Source organism: Leucoraja erinacea, chromosome 6 (genome assembly GCF_028641065.1).
Source record: "Leucoraja erinacea ecotype New England chromosome 6, Leri_hhj_1, whole genome shotgun sequence".
NCBI lineage: Eukaryota > Metazoa > Chordata > Chondrichthyes > Rajiformes > Rajidae > Leucoraja > Leucoraja erinaceus.
This window is the reverse complement of record NC_073382.1, coordinates 78,509,532-78,523,454: the sequence shown is the minus strand read 5'-3', so window position 1 is coordinate 78,523,454 and position 13,923 is coordinate 78,509,532.

The following is a 13,923-nucleotide window of genomic DNA, read 5'->3' as shown; positions in this document are numbered from 1 at the left end:
TAGATTGGGCAGATGCATAGTCTCTTGCCCAGAGTGGGGGAATTGAGGACCAGAGGGCATGGATTCAAGGTGAAGGGGAAAAGATTTAATATGAATCTGAGGGATAACTTTTTCACACAAACTGTGGTGGGTGTATGGAACAAGTTGCCAGAGGCGGTAGTTGAGGCTGGGACTATCCCATCTTTTAAGAAACAGTTTGACACGTACATTGATAGGGCAGGTTTGGAGGGATATGGACCAAGCGCAGGCAAGTTGGACTATCGTAGCTGGGACATTGTTGACCAGTGTGGGCAAGTTGTGCTGAAGGACCTGTTTCCGCGCTGTATCACTCTATGATTCTGTGACTATACCCTGGAACATCTCCTTCAGCAAGGCCATATGTCTGGTGGTAGTGACTGTGAGTAGTAACAAATAATATATATATATAGAATCAAGCTGTCCATGACAAAGAACCCTTCTACATACTCAACCTTTAGGTGGGAAGATATAGAAGTTATGGAATCCTGTTTGCAGGCCTGTCCATGAGTACCATTGCCTTTTATACTTATCTTCCTTTCTCATTACAACAGGCAGCACGGTGGCGCAGCGGTAGAGCTGCTGCCTTACATCGGATGCAGCGACTATACGGAGTCTGTATGGAGTTTGTACGTTCTCCCCATGAACTGTGTGGGTTTTCTCCAAGATCTTCAGTTTCCTCCCACAGGTTTGTAGGTTACTTAGCGGTATAAATTGCCCCTAGTGTGTGTTTATGTGCAGGGATCGTTAGTCGGTATGGACCTGGTGGGCCGAAGGGCCTGTTTCCATGCTGTATCTCTAAACTAAATAAACAGTCAAAAACCAAGCTGATATATCCAACACTGCATATTGTTGAAGTGCTTGTTACACTACTAATTAGATCCCTTACTTACCAAATTAAATGCTCTGACTCAATTTTGGAAAACACTTCCAATGTCTTTAATAGGCAGAATAAATGCCATAAAAATGATTTTTCTCACACAAATGTTTTACTTATTTCAATCAATACCAATATACCTACCTACATTTTTTTTTCCAAAAACTTGATTCCCACATTACAAATTTATTTGGGGACTATAAATCCCATAGAATCCAAAGATGACAATTATGTAAACCCAAAGATTTTGGTGGACTTATACTCCCCAATTTTTGGACTATTACTGGGCAGTGAACTTTAAAAATGTAATTTACTGGTTGGACAACTCAGCCCAACAGGTAGACTGGATAGTAATGGAGAGCGATGATAGTTCTCCTTTTAACATAGGAGCGATTTTTCTCTTCCCAATAAAATTGAATAACATAATATACAAGAAAAATCCGATTATCCATAGCACAATACGAATTTGGAGACAATTAAAATTTACTCTTAAATTAAGAAATCTATCGCTTCTATCTCCTTTAGCTAATAATCCGTCGTTTAAACCATCTATTATCGACAAAACTTTTACTCACTGGGAAAGAATAGGAATTAAAACGTTTGGAGACATGTATGAAATTGGAAACCTTTTATCATTTCCAAAATTACAACTTAAATACAATTTGAAAATTAATCAATATTTTAGATACCTTCAAATTCGAGATTACTTGAAAAAACATACACAAGAATAGCAAACTTTGACGCCAGATCTATTAGATGAAGGCATGAACAGAAAGGCGGAATTGAATAGCTTAATATCATACTTGTATAATATTATTCTAAATATAGAAATACCATCCTCAGATGCAATAAGAAGAGAGTGGGAACGATTTATCTATAACAATTTCTAAAGACAGATGGGATAAATACCTGCTATATGTACATAAATGCGCGATTAATGTAAGACATATCCTAATCCAATTTAAAATTTTATATAGACTATATTACTTGAAAACAAAACTGAATAATTTGTTTCCAAATGTTTCCCCTATCTGTGATAAATGTTTATCTCAAGAAGCAACTATAGCACACTCCTTCGTCTCTTGCATAAAACCTCATAAATTTTGGAAAGAAATTTTTGAAATCTTTACAAAACTATTTAAAATAAAATTGGATCCTAACACAGAATTGATTATTTTCTGAACAATGGAAGCCTGCTCTGAACTAACTTCATTTCAAAATTGTTTCCTTAACTATGGCTTGATAACGGCAAAAAAACTCATACTCACATTTTGGAAAAATGCATCCACCCCAACGCTTAAAATGTGGATCACAAGCATGTCTGGAATGTTACATCTCGAAGATATGAGATTCATCCTAGCAGAAAAATCAGAACAATTATTAAAGATATGGTCTCCTTTCATCGATTTATTCCAAATATAATATGGTGCAACATAACTCTGGAAATTAACCGTTTCAGAACAGGGTGAGAGGTGTGGAAAGATATGAAGTAGGTATATTCCTTTTTTTCCTGTTCTGTTTTTTTGGCTTTTTTTCTTCTTTTTTTTCTGTTTCCTTTCTTTTTTTCTTTTTCTTTTTACATCTTTATGGGTTCCACTCTATCCTTCCACGTTAACTCATGGGGCTTACACATCACTACTTTCCTTACTCTTTTCTTTGCTCTTTTTCTTGCTTCTGTTATTTCTCTATTGTTAAATTAAAAACAAGAAGCTGTACATGAAATGTATTATGTTATATGCCACTGTTTATACGACTGTACATAGCTTCTTATAAAAATATTAAAAAAAATAATAATAATTAGATCTACCCCAGCAATTGCTGTTGGGACAGACACAAAATGCTGGAGTAACTCAGTCGATCAGACAACATCACTGGAGAAAAATAATTGGTGACATTTCGGTTTGAGCCCCTGCTTCAGCCGACACAACCTAAAATGCCACCTATTCCTTTTCTCCAGCGATGGTGTCTGACCCATTGAGTTATTACAGCTTTTAGTATCTATCTTCGGTTTAAACCAACATCTGCAGTTTTTCTTTTTGAGATACAGGACGGAAACAGGCCCTTCGGCCCACCGGGTCCACGCCGACCAGAGACCCCCGCACATTAACACTATCCTACACCCACTAGGGGCAATTTTTACATTTTCCAAGCCAATTAACCTACAAATCTGTACGTCTTTGGAATGTGGGAAACTGAAGATCTCGGAGAAAAACCACGCAGGTCACGGGGAGAATGTACAAACTCCGTACAGACAGCACCCGTAGATGGGATCGAACCCAGGGCTCCGGCGCTGCATTCGCTGTAAGGCAGCAACTCTACCGCTGATAGAGTTCGCTTCCTTCCTTCACATTGCTGTTGGGAAATGTGCTGGAAAACTTATTCAAAACTCCATAATCAATTGTCATATTCTATAATCCATCTGGTTTCGCAACAAGCAATAAGTTTTCGAAACATAGAAACATAGAAAATAGGTGCAGGAGGAGGCCATTCGGCCCTTTGAGCCAGCACCGCCATTCAATATGATCATGACTGATTGTCCACAATCAATAACCCGTGCCTGCCTTCTCCCCATATACCTTGATTCCACTAGCCCCTAGAGCTCTATCTAACTCTCTCTTAAATCCATCCAGTGATTTGGCCTCCACTGCCCTCTGTGGCAGGGAAATCCACAAATTCACAACTCTCTGGGTGAAACAGTTTTTTCTCACCTCAGTCTTTAATAGCCTCCCCTTTATTCTAAGACTGTGGCCCCTGGTTCTGGACTCGCCCAACATTGGGAACATTTATTCTGCATCTAGCTTGTCCAGTCCTTTTATAATTTATAATAGTGAATTTATTGATGCTGTCTTTCATAATAACAGACTATGGTCCTTGACGACTATTGCTACATCTAAATCCTTGCACCTGGAGATATTATATTGCATCGGTTCCACAGGCTCTTCCTCAATTACCACTCTCACAATTGTATTCTCATCTGCAAATGTCTCTATTTTCTGCTCCATTGTGGCTTTCCTCCATCATGCTTTCTTTTCTTTAATGACAGTCAATCATTTCTCTTTCCTGAAATTATGTATGCTTCTCCTTTACCATTCACTTCCCTGCCATTAGAATGATTGACTAAATATGTACAGACCCATTTGATTCTATTATCTCTCTATGCGATTCCCATCATTTTTCCTAAAATGTAGGGTTCACCACCAGGTCAACTACATAAAAAATGACAAAGTTTGTGGTTGCTTGCAAAATGGAAAAATTGAACATCAACATAGGACCACCAGGAAGGTGGAGAAAAGCCTCAGAGAAAAAATAATACATTGCAGGAGACCATCTATGTCCAGCCCATTCCTTCTTTATCCATGAAATGCTCAATTTAACTTATCATACCTTCAAAGGTTTCAAGAGTTTTAAGAGCGTTTATTTGACGCCAGACCTGGTTTTGAACCATAAACAATGAAAGTCCTACTCTCTGCTGCTTTACACGCACATTAGATGTAACGACAACGTCAAATCAATAAACAATAAATTATCACAGAGTAAACCATGATAGTGCGAACAATCAAAGTACATTGATTGAATGAATGAATGGATGGATGGATGGATGACACTTTTTTGTCAAATGTACTTAGGATACCTACAGTAGGTACAGTGAAAAGCTTTGTTGGGCATATGACCTGGGCAGTACACAAGTGTCTCCACATGTTGGTGCTGACAAGGTTATTAAAGTACCGAACAGTGTTATCTACTGCCTGCCGCCGCACATGGCAGCGGTCCCCCATTCCCCCCCCCGCCAGATCACCCTTTGTACTTGGCAGCACCCTACGCCGGGTCCCTCCTCATCTCGGTCCCTCCTCATCTCGGTCCCTCCTCATCTCGGTCCCTCCTCATCTTGGTCCCACCTCATCTCGGTCCCACCTCATCTCGGTCCCAACTCATCTCGGTCCCACCTCATCTCAGTCCCTCCTCATCTCGGTCCCTCCTCATCTCGGTCCCTCCTCATCTCGGTCCCACCTCATCTCGGTCCCACCTCATCTCGGTCCCACCTCATCTCGGTCCCACCTCATCTCGGTCCCACCTCATCTCGGTCCCTCCTCATCTCGGTGATGCTGTTCCGTCAATGCCAGTGGCTTGGGGCTGTTTCGGAGTACGGGGTGGGTGAGCCGGGCCTGCCAGTCATCGGTCCACTGCGGACCTTCATCTGACGAGTGCTCCGTCGTCGGGCTGAGCAGGTGTTCCTCGCTCCTCCTCAAAAGTCTGACCGCAGTGGGCAAGTTGGGCCTTGGACTTGCCAAGAGAACCCATTGAGAAACCATTGCAATCCTGGGTCTTGGTAGACTGCAAATTTTCTGATCCACCCAAGACTTCTGGTCTGGGAACACTAGGATGGTCTAGGTAGCAACACGATATATTTCCTGACAAGTCAGTAACTGTGACCTGTTCATTCGAGTGGCGTGGTGGCGCAGTGGCAGAGTTGCTACCTTTCAGCACCAGAAACCCGGGTTTGATCCCAACTATGGGTGCTGTCTTCACAGAGTTTGTACGTTCTCCCCGTAACCGCGTGAGCTTTCTCCAAGATCATTGGTTTCCTCCCACACTTCAAAGATGGACAGGTTGGTAGGTTATTGGCTTGGTATGAATGTAAAATTGTCCAAGGTTTGTGCAGGATAGTTTTGGTGTGTGGGGATCGTGGGTCTGTGCAGACTCGTTGGGCCAAAGGGGCTGTTTCCATGCTGTATCTCTAAACTAAACTACTGTAAACTAAACATTCAGGTCCATTGCTGGATCCTTGAAATTCACTCAGTTTACCAAGTCCATGCAGTTGCGACGTTGCTCCTCTGCCTACTCTGTACAATTAAGGGCATGTCCCACTTGGGCGTCATTTGCACGTCATTTACACGACATCCTAAAAATTGGTTGGCATGTCGAGACACGCATGTGACGCGAGCATGGCACGTGGTGAGGCGTAGTGGTGTATGCAGTGACGCGTGGTAACACGCGGTGCCCCAGGATTTTGGAATGCTCAAAATCCTTGCACGCCACCTGCGTGACGTATCCCTTGTGCACGTTGATGTACTGATGGCGTACGCTAACGTACTGACGACGTACGTGTAACATGTGGTGATGCATGGTTACACACGGTTACGCAGGAACATTGCCTATGCTAATTTATTATGCATCACCGTGCGTCAACGTCCATAACCATGCGCCGCCCATACGCCTTTGGCACGCCATTTGCGCTTCATTTGAGTGCCGTACCATGTGACCACCCAGGTATAAAGCGCTCGTAGTTTTTAAAGTTTTTCACTGGGAAAATCCTTGCCACTGAGATCGGACTAAGTACGAATGACATCGCAAATGGCTCCAAAAAGAAACTGGGCCCTCAAGAGCACTTGGCGCGCGACTGTCATACTACTAGACGATTTTTGAACTACTGTCGCGTAATTGACCTGCAAATGACGCCAAAGTGGGACAGGCCCTTTAGTCTTGTCAATCTAGCAAATTTGAGGGAGTTACCCACCACTAATTGAAAAATAATTTATTCTATTGCAGTACATTCCAGTATAGTCTTCTGGACACCCTACTAAAAGTCAAAAAAAGTCCTAGCATGGGAAAATGGATATGCAAATTAGCTTCCGCCATTAGAGAAATTCATATTTCATTATCTATTTCATAAATCCAGGAACATGGCAACTTGTCTAACTGGTAGCAGTGGCACTCCACAGTGCAGTCCAGAAATAGCCTTCATTAGCATTCAAACAACCTTCAATAGCCTTCTAACTATCTTCACTATAATTATAGCCTTCAAGAAATTGTCATCAAATCTTATTAAAATATTCCGGCTCTCGAGAAGACTACTAGAGGGTTATAGAGCATTTGAAGGCTTTTTGAAGGCTGGTATGTCTGCATAACCTGTCATAGTAATTTCAATAGTATTATGCATTCAAATGCATTAAAGTACTCTGCTTTGTAGGTGTATGAATGGAATCTGAATATTGTGCATTTAAGAAAGGGTAATTACCCGATTGAACCCTAACCTAACCCTAACCTTAACGTATGAGTATTGTTTCTAGTTTCAAATGAACAACAGACAGCCATGGCTGAGTGTGTTTTCTGCAAGAAGAGTTGAGAAGATGGTCAGGATACTGTAATACTACGAGAAAAAGGGAGTGAGATTATCACCAAGGCCAGCGAGAAGCAAGGAAGTAGTATTAGAACTCACAAAGGTCAGCAAGTGCACACAGAATGCAGACGGGTTTTCACTCATCCATAGACGATTGCAAAGGCACAGGAAAAAGTGATCATATGTGAGCATTTTGATTGTTGTCATATAGTAGTGTTGTAGACCTCAGTTTAGGGGTTAACAAATAATCCAAAACATGTTCATCTGGTTGAAGACACTGCTGGGTAACTCAAATTAGCTCCTGCGTATCAAATGCTAATATATCTTATCCCTCAGAATCCTCTCCAGTAACCCACCTAGCAGAGATGGTTGGAGGCCATAAAGGCTCACCTATTGACACTTCAGTTACCTACTGTAACCAATGTTCTAAGAGTAACCAATGTTCAAGCTATGACCTCTCCCTTGCAGGGCCCTCTACCTATTGCCATAGGAAGCTTTCTTGAACATATTTGACAAATTCCACCCCGTCTAAGCCTTTGCCATGATGACAATCACAGTCTATATTGGCAAAGATAAAATCCCTAACTATGACCACCCTATTAGTCTTGCATCGGCTGGCATATTTGCTCTTTTAGTTCCCATTGACTATATTGTTCCTATAGTACAATCCCAACAAGGTGATCATAATACAATACAATGCAATACAATAATACTTTATTAGCCAAGTATGTTTTGCAACATACAAGGAATTTCATTTGCCAAGTCAGTCATACAAATCCCTTTAATTTCTCAATTCCACCCATATATGCTCACTGGACAAACCATCAGTAATGTCATCTCAGACTACCGCTCTGACAGTCTCATTAATCAATAAGGTAACTCCTCCTTCCAATAGACAATAGAAAATAGACAATAGGCAATAGGTGCTGGAGTAGGCCATTTGACCCTTCAAGCCAGCACCGCCATTCATTGTGATCATGGATGATCATCCCCAATCAGTACCCCGTTCCTGCCTTCTCCCCATGTCCCTTGATTCCACTATCTTTAAGAGCCCTATATAGCTCTCTCTTGAAAGCATCCAGAGAACTGGCGTCCAACGCCCTCTGAGGCAGAGAATTCCACAGAATCTCTGTGTGAGAAAGTTTTACTCATCTATGTTCCGAATGGCTTACTCCTCATTCTTAAATTGTGGCCCCTGGTTCTGGACTCCCTCAACATCTGGAACATGTTTCCTGCCTCTAGCGTGTCCAAATCCTTAATAATTTTAAATGTTTCAATAAGATCCCATCTCATCCTTCTAAATTCCAGAGTGTACAAGCCCAGCCACTCCATTCTATCAACAAAGGACAGTCCTGCCATCCCGGGAATTAACCCCTCTTATCCCCATCCCTATGTCATCAGTAGCACATGTACCTTGGAACATTAAGCTGCCAGTACTGTCTCCCTTCGCCAGGTTTCTGTCATGGCTATAACACCCCAGTTGCATGTTTCTCTGCACGCCCTGACTTCATCCACCTTACTTGTCAGGCCTCCTGCATTAAAATAAATGCAACTTAAACCAGAAGTCCTGCCTCTCCCTGCCATGCTCCTGCCTTTCCTGTCTGCTGAACTTCCTTTCATCAAATGGCGTGGTGGCGCAGCGGTAGAGTTGCTGCCTTGCTGCGCCGGAGACCCAGGTTCGATCCCGACTACGGGTACTGTCTGCATGGAGCTTGCATGTTCTCCCCGTGACCTGCGTGGGTTTTCTCCAGGATCTTTGGTTTCCTCCCACATGCCAAAGACGTGCAGGTTTGTAGGTTAATTGGGTTGGTGTAAGTGTAAAATTGTCCATACTGTGTAGAAGATAGTGTTAATGTGCGGGGATCGCTGGTCGGCATGGACTCGGTGGGCCAAAGGGTCTGTTTCAGTGCTGTGTCACTAAACTAAACTGAACTAAATTAAACTAAGCAAAACCTTCCCTACCGACTTACAGACTGTTCTTCTACTAACATATGCGTAAAAACATATGCGTAAAGTAGCTAATTAAATTGAATTGAATTGAATTGAATTGAATCCTTTATTTGTCATTCAGACCTTTCGGTCTGAACGAAATGTCGTTGCCTGCAGCTATATAATAAACAACACACAATAAACACAAATTAACATCCACCACAGTGAGTTCACCAAGCACCTCCTCACTGTGATGGAGGGAAAAGTCTTAGGGTTGCTGTCTCTTCCCTCCTCTTCTCCCTCTGCGCTGAGGCGATACCCCACCGGGCGATGGTAAGTCAGTCCCGCGGTTCAAGCTCCGTGGGCCCGGGGGTAGTTGAAGCTGCCGCCCAGTCCAGCGGACGCAGTTGTTGCCACGGGAGCTCCGGAAAAAAGGGGAAACAGCCTGTGACCTGCGAGCTCCCGACGATGTCATCCACTGGCCCGCGGCCGAGCCACGGATTCAGGTCATCGCCGCCAGAACGCCGCCTCAGCCACCGGAGTACCGTCTTCACCCCGCTCCAGTCCGCCCACACGGGAGCGTCTCAGCCCCGCACCGGGCCGCCCTCACGGGAGCGCCTTCCAGCCGGGAGCCGGGCCGTCCACACGGGAGCACCCTCCAGCCGGGACCCAGGTTGCCCACACAGGAGCGCCTTCCAGCCGGGAGCCGGGCCACCCTCACGGGAGCGCCTTCCAGCCGGGAGCCGGGCCGCCCACACGGGAGCGCCTTCCAGCCGGGAGCCGGGCCGCCCTCACAGGAGTGTCTCAGCCCCCCGCGTCCACCCTCACCGGAGCGCCGAGTCATGCCGCTGCCTGAACGCCACCACAACTCGAAGACGGCCAGCCTCACGTTGGTGAGTCCTGGCTGGCTCTACCTCCGGAGCCTTGAGGTCGGTCGCAGGTTGGAGGCCGCCAGCTCCGCCTTAGGCCTCAGCTCAGACGGGGGAAGAGAAGGGGGATACGACAAGAAAGTCGCATTCCCCGAAGGGAGAGACAGAAAGCCCTGTTTCACCCCCCCCACATAACACAACCTAATAACCAAAAGTTTAACTGAACAAGAGAAAAAAAAGAACACAAAAAAGTGAAAACAGACAGATTGCAGGCAAGCCGCAGCCGTTTCACAGCGCTGCCACTTCCGACTATAACTGTATCGTCTGCAATAAGTAGTCTCCAGGACCCAGCTGACTGAAAGAAAATGAAATGAATGCCGCATTATGACAGTGTATCTGCTCTGGCAACACTCCATCACACTGTGTCTAATACAGTACACTGACACTGCACAATCAAATAGGTTTAAATAATGCAATTCATATGCGTTATCAATTAGTGCTAGACAATCATTTTGGGATCAGGTTCCCCTCATCTTCTTATAAAGTCATGCAAAAAGATGAATAGATCAATTCATTAATATTAATATTCATAATGTCAGCAGGCACCCTCTGTGAGTGTAAAATAAATAATAGATTGAAAATAGTATTATTGTTTCCATGATTATTAAATAATGCAGGAACAGTTTGATTGTCTGGAGTGGGGAAAAGCCTACGCTAACAATCTATCAATTCCTGTTATAAATGTTTCAAATAGTTGGCACTGAAAACATTTATGCGGAAAGAATTTCAGCTTTTTATTTCCTTTCGCAGAGTGGCATCATGCTGACACCACACCTAAAGTCTAGGTCTACGTTTAATGTTAAAGGTCTGTTGTGAAGATTTATAATTGGACAGCAGAATCACAATTATACCATCAATATTTTCTTTACGAATGCATGAGTCTCTTGCCCAGATTAGGTGAATCGAGGACCAGAGAACATAGGTTTAAGGCGAAGAGGGAAAGATTTAATAGGAATCTGAGGGGTAACCTTTTCACACAAAGGGTAGTGAATCATGTCATAAGGAAAAGGAGTAGAATTCGGCCATTCAGCCCATCAAGTCTACTCCACCGTTCAATCATGGCCGATCTATCTCTCCTAACCCCATTCTCCAGCCTTCTCCCCATAACCTCTGACCCCATAACCACCCATACTTATCAAGTATTTGTGAACAAGCTGCCAGATGTGGTAGTTGAGGCAGGGACTATCCCAATGTTTAAGAAACAGTTAGACAGGTACATGGATAGGACCGGTTTGGTCTAACGAGGGCAGGTGGGACTCGTGTAGCTGGGAAATGTTGGCCGAGTTGGGCTGAAGGGCCGGTTTCCACTATATGACGCTAAAAGTTTACAAGCAATGAAACTAAAGCTATGGCTGAGATATGTGGGGAGTGGGGGGGAGATGTGGGGGGGGGGTGGGGGGGGGGGGGGGAGGGGGGCTCCCCTCCCCACCCTGTCCCACCAGCACACCCCAATCCCACCCTCTCAAATTAATTGAATATTTGCTCTGGCATTGAGCAGGCACAATTAATGCAACTTACTTAGTGTGAAAGCTTTGTTCTCAGCAGTAAGCTTAATGACAAACTGGGAGATAAGAAACAAAGACTTTGCTATTTTTCCTCATGAAACTTGGAGAAGGAGGCGGTCTGAAGAAAATCAATGTGCCAATTGGAGATAACAATAGGGGCCCAAGCCATGAGTCAAACTCTTGTTTCTATCAGCATTCCAAACTGTATTTGAACCACTGCCACCTCCATGAATTTTGTTCAAACATACAAACAACGTGAATATGATGCGAATTACGTCATGCGCGAACTTAGCGTGTACTTACCGCATAATTTGCCCATACTTACTGTGAACTTAGCACTAACTTAGCGTGAACTACGCTTCCGGTTTGGTCACGCCAAACGCATGCAGTCGCATGCAAGTTGGACAGGCCCTTTACAAGTTAAAACATTTGCAACCAAGTTCAGCTAGAGGTACTAAATGGATGATTCCTCTCACCCTAGTTCTGTGAACCTTTCTGCGTTGGAAACAAGGCTTCAAACAGTTGGATTAACTTCTTGCAAATTCCTTCCCAACAACACTAGGGCAGCACGATGGCGCAGCGGTAGAGTTGCTGCCGAGTTCGATCCTGACTACGGGTGCTGCCTACATGGAGTTTGTACGTTCTCCACGTGACCTGTGTGGGTTTTCTCCGAGATCTTCACTTTCCTCGCACACTCAAAAGGCGTACAGGTTTGTAGGTTAATTGACTTGGTAAAAAAATGTAAATTATCCCTAGTATGTGTAGGATAATGTTAATGTGTGATGATCGCTAGTCAGCACGGACTCGGTGGCTGAAGGGCCTGTTTCCACGCTGTATCTCTAAACTAAGTTAAGAGATATCTCTAAACTAAGTTAAACTTAACTAAACTAAACACTAGCGTGTGTACTTTCACCCAGAAGTATGGTGGCGGCAGTTCAAGAAGGAAGCTCATTGACTTTTTCCTTGGGCAAATTGGGAAAGGCAGTTAAGTTTAGCTAAGTCAAGTCAAGTTTATTTGTCACATACACATACGAGATGTGCAGTGAAATGAGAAGTGGCAATGCTCGCGGACTTTGGGCAAAAAGACAGACAAACAAACAACCAAACAAACTACAAACAGAATCACATATTCTTTTACATATTAAATATTGTGGGCGGAAGGAAAAAGGGAAATAAACAGCAATTTAAAAAAAAAAAGCAGTAGATTGGTAAAGTAAAGTTAGTCTCTGCTGAGATAGGAGTTTACAGTCCTAATGGCCTCTGGGAAGAAACTCCTTCTCAACCTCTCCGTTCTCACAGCATGGCAACGGAGGCGTTTGCCTGAATGTAGCAGCTGGAACAGTCCGTTGCAGGGGTAGAAGGGGTCTTCCATGATCTTATTGGCTCTGGAGTTGCACCTCCTGATGTATAGTTCCTGCAGAATAAAAATTTGGTTAAATATAGAAAATGCATTTTTTCTTTCAAATATAATTTAGAAACTTTTAGAGTCACTGTCTATACTACTGGTAGCTGCTGGGACTACTCTACAACACATCAACAACATAGAAGGCCTCAGTGGAAGTGACTTTCAGACAGGTAGCTCAGGAGGAACATTACCAAATGTAACCTACACCATTGTGTTTTCCTGTTTGCAGTCTGTACTAATGAGATCTTTAATATTTTAAACCGGCCTCATTGTTTGCACAAGAAGGGAGACCTGGAAGACGGCATTGAAGTTCAACACAATCCCCCACACAAATAATTAAACTTAACTGGATGAATCAGGAGTGGATTCTGAGATATGAAATGAGTCAGAAGGGCAATTGAAGGACAAAAACAATAACTGATGGGAAGAGTCGGACACGATGTTTATTGCATTGTTGTGAGGCTGTGGAACATTCTGACATGGAAAATTGCAACCTAGCTGTATTTTCTCTACACTACTGGGCAGCACGTTGGGGCAGCGGTAGAATTCTGCCTTACAGTGCTTGCAGCGCCGGAGATCAAGGTTCAATCCCAACTACAGCTGCTGTCCGTACGCAGATTTTACGTTCTCCCCATGACCTGCGTGGGTTTTCTCCGAGATCTTCAGTTTCCTTCCACACTCCAAAGACATACAGGTTTGTAGGGTAATTGGCTTGGTAAATGTCACCATTGTCTGTACTGTGTGTAGGATAGTGTTGAGACCACACCTGGAGTATTGCGTACAGTTTTGGTCTCCAAATCTGCGGAAGGACATTATTGCCATAGAGGGAGTGCAGAGACGGTTCACCAGACTGATTCCTGGGATGTCAGGACTGTCTTATGAAGAAAGACTGGATAGACTTGGTTTATACTCTCTAGAATTTGGGAGATTGAAAGGGGATCTTATAGAAACTTACAAAATTCTTAAGGGGTTGGACAGGCTAGATGCAGGAAGATTGTTCCCGATGTTAGGGAAGTCCAGGACAAGGGGTCACAGCTTACGGATAAGGGGCAAATCCTTTAAAACCGAGATGAGAAGAACTTTTTTCACACAGAGAGTGGTGAATCTCTGGAACTCTCTGCCACAGAGGGTAGTTGAGGCCAGTT